Here is a 4091-nt window from a genome sequence, read left to right on the forward strand (position 1 = left end):
GTATGTTTTGTACTTAAATTTTCTCATGTTTCCAGTTGTGGAAATTCATATACAACTTTTACGTACAATTTAAGTTGACCAAATGGGTTGCACGTGTGCAATGTCAAGTTTGGTTATTAGGTTATGCTATATATAAGTGTTAATGGGTAGTTTACAGTCAAAATTATTTTTCGGGGTTTCTTCTTCGGTTGTTACCAGATTTGTAGAAACTAATATTGTAGTCATTACCAGACTTGTGGAATTTTATATCTTAGTCATTACTACGTTGTCAATGTAAGTTAAATCTATTTATTTATTTATTATTTATGAAATTAAATTTTAGAAATTAACATTTATTTAAACTTTGTCAGAATTTCAAAAGGGTCCTATAGTAAATCTAGCAAGTTGCATTGCGTGATCGTACATATTCATGATGTTGTTGATTAGTTATTTATAATAAAAATTGGAATATCATCGGAATAAAACTCTGCAAACTTTATTTCTTGTTGTTTTAATTCCTTTGTAATAATCCTCTACCAGGTTTATATTTAAGAGACTGGATCATAGACACTCCCAGATTTCATCATATAATATTTATAAAAATTATTTATGTTATCTTTCAAACTCATAAAGACGCAAAGGCTTAATTATCTAATAAGCCTGCAATTGCACATTCCCTGAAAAATAATTAACAAAACTTTCAAGAATAATAGAGACTGACCTTCGGAAATAAGACAGAATCATGCCAAGTCCTAGGATTCTCCTCGTTCCATGCTGTTCCTCATGCTATCATTCCAGCATTGAATCCATCGACGACTGTGGCTCTGAAACAAAAGAGCAGAACAAGTGCGAAGGGGAGGGAGGGGGATGGGTTAGTACTTAGTGGGTGGTGCAAACACAAAACAATGAATGAAGGGAAAACTCTTACCTCACATTTCTTAAGAACTAAGAAATACCTCTTTTCCAGCGATGTTGGCATGCTGTTCCTCCTTATAGACCGCCGCCACCCCTAGCTTTCCAGCGCTGAATCCATCGACGACAGTGGATCTGAAACGAAAGAGCAGAACAAGTGCGAAGGGGAGGGAGGGGGATGGGTTAGTACTTAGTGGGTGGTGCAAACACAAAACAATGAATGAAAACTCTTACCTCACATTTCTTAAGAACTAAGAAATACCTCTTTTCCAGCGATGTTGGCATGCTGTTCCTCCTTATAGACCGCCGCCACCCCTAGCTTTCCAGCGCTGAATCCATCGACGACTGTGGATCTGAAACGAAAGAGCAGAACAAGTGCGAAGGGGAGGGAGGGGGATGGGTTAGTACTTAGTGGGTGGTGCAAACACAAAACAATGAATGAAAACTCTTACCTCACATTTCTTAAGAACTAAGAAATACCTCTTTTCCAGCGATGTTGGCATGCTGTTCCTCCTTATAGACCGCCGCCACCCCTAGCTTTCCAGCGCTGAATCCATCGACGACTGTGGATCTGAAACGAAAGAGCAGAACAAGTGCGAAGGGGAGGGAGGGGGATGGGTTAGTACTTAGTGGGTGGTGCAAACACAAAACAATGAATGAAAACTCTTACCTCACATTTCTTAAGAACTAAGAAATACCTCTTTTCCAGCGATGTTGGCATGCTGTTCCTCTTTATAGACCGCCGCCACCCCTAGCTTTCCAGCGCTGAATCCATCGACGACTGTGGATCTGAAACGAAAGAGCAGAACAAGTGCGAAGGGGAGGGAGGGGGATGGGTTAGTACTTAGTGGGTGGTGCAAACACAAAACAATGAATGAAGGGAAAACTCTTACCTCACATTTCTTAAGAACTAAGAAATACCTCTTTTCCAGCGATGTTGGCATGCTGTTCCTCCTTATAGACCGCCGCCACCCCTAGCTTTCCAGCGCTGAATCCATCGACGACTGTGGATCTGAAACGAGAGAGCAGAACAAGTGCGAAGGGGAGGGAGGGGGATGGGTTAGTACTTAGTGGCTGGTGCAAACACAAAACAATGAATGAAAACTCTTACCTCACATTTCTTAAGAACTAAGAAATACCTCTTTTCCAGCGATGTTGGCATGTGTTCCTCCTTATAGACCGCCGCCACCCCTAGCTTTCCAGCGCTGAATCCATCGACGACTGTGGATCTGAAACGAAAGAGCAGAACAAGTGCGAAGGGGAGGGAGGGGGATGGGTTAGTACTTAGTGGGTGGTGCAAACACAAAACAATGAATGAAAACTCTTACCTCACATTTCTTAAGAACTAAGAAATACCTCTTTTCCAGCGATGTTGGCATGCTGTTCCTCCTTATAGACCGCCGCCACCCCTAGCTTTCCAGCGCTGAATCCATCGACGACTGTGGATCTGAAACGAAAGAGCAGAACAAGTGCGAAGGGGAGGGAGGGGGATGGGTTAGTACTTAGTGGGTGGTGCAAACACAAAACAATGAATGAAAACTCTTACCTCACATTTCTTAAGAACTAAGAAATACCTCTTTTCCAGCGATGTTGGCATGCTGTTCCTCTTTATAGACCGCCGCCACCCCTAGCTTTCCAGCGCTGAATCCATCGACGACTGTGGATCTGAAACGAAAGAGCAGAACAAGTGCGAAGGGGAGGGAGGGGGATGGGTTAGTACTTAGTGGGTGGTGCAAACACAAAACAATGAATGAAGGGAAAACTCTTACCTCACATTTCTTAAGAACTAAGAAATACCTCTTTTCCAGCGATGTTGGCATGCTGTTCCTCCTTATAGACCGCCGCCACCCCTAGCTTTCCAGCGCTGAATCCATCGACGACTGTGGATCTGAAACGAGAGAGCAGAACAAGTGCGAAGGGGAGGGAGGGGGATGGGTTAGTACTTAGTGGGTGGTGCAAACACAAAACAATGAATGAAAACTCTTACCTCACATTTCTTAAGAACTAAGAAATACCTCTTTTCCAGCGATGTTGGCATGCTGTTCCTCCTTATAGACCGCCGCCACCCCTAGCTTTCCAGCGCTGAATCCATCGACGACTGTGGATCTGAAACGAAAGAGCAGAACAAGTGCGAAGGGGAGGGAGGGGGATGGGTTAGTACTTAGTGGGTGGTGCAAACACAAAACAATGAATGAAAACTCTTACCTCACATTTCTTAAGAACTAAGAAATACCTCTTTTCCAGCGATGTTGGCATGCTGTTCCTCCTTATAGACCGCCGCCACCCCTAGCTTTCCAGCGCTGAATCCATCGACGACTGTGGATCTGAAACGAAAGAGCAGAACAAGTGCGAAGGGGAGGGAGGGGGATGGGTTAGTACTTAGTGGGTGGTGCAAACACAAAACAATGAATGAAGGGAAAACTCTTACCTCACATTTCTTAAGAACTAAGAAATACCTCTTTTCCAGCGATGTTGGCATGCTGTTCCTCCTTATAGACCGCCGCCACCCCTAGCTTTCCAGCGCTGAATCCATCGACGACTGTGGATCTGAAACGAAAGAGCAGAACAAGTGCGAAGGGGAGGGAGGGGGATGGGTTAGTACTTAGTGGGTGGTGCAAACACAAAACAATGAATGAAAACTCTTACCTCACATTTCTTAAGAACTAAGAAATACCTCTTTTCCAGCGATGTTGGCATGCTGTTCCTCCTTATAGACCGCCGCCACCCCTAGCTTTCCAGCGCTGAATCCATCGACGACTGTGGATCTGAAAGGAAAGAGCAGAACAAGTGCGAAGGGGAGGGAGGGGGATGGGTTAGTACTTAGTGGGTGGTGCAAACACAAAACAATGAATGAAAACTCTTACCTCACATTTCTTAAGAACTAAGAAATACCTCTTTTCCAGCGATGTTGGCATGCTGTTCCTCCTTATAGACCGCCGCCACCCCTAGCTTTCCAGCGCTGAATCCATCGACGACTGTGGATCTGAAACGAGAGAGCAGAACAAGTGCGAAGGGGAGGGAGGGGGATGGGTTAGTACTTAGTGGGTGGTGCAAACACAAAACAATGAATGAAGGGAAAACTCTTACCTCACATTTCTTAAGAACTAAGAAATACCTCTTTTCCAGCGATGTTGGCATGCTGTTCCTCCTTATAGACCGCCGCCACCCCTAGCTTTCCAGCGCTGAATCCATCGACGACT

Source organism: Saccostrea echinata, unplaced genomic scaffold (assembly GCF_033153115.1).
Source record: "Saccostrea echinata isolate AGI-Se365-2 ecotype Australia unplaced genomic scaffold, CSIRO_AGI_Sech_v1 ptg000009l, whole genome shotgun sequence".
NCBI lineage: Eukaryota > Metazoa > Mollusca > Bivalvia > Ostreida > Ostreidae > Saccostrea > Saccostrea echinata.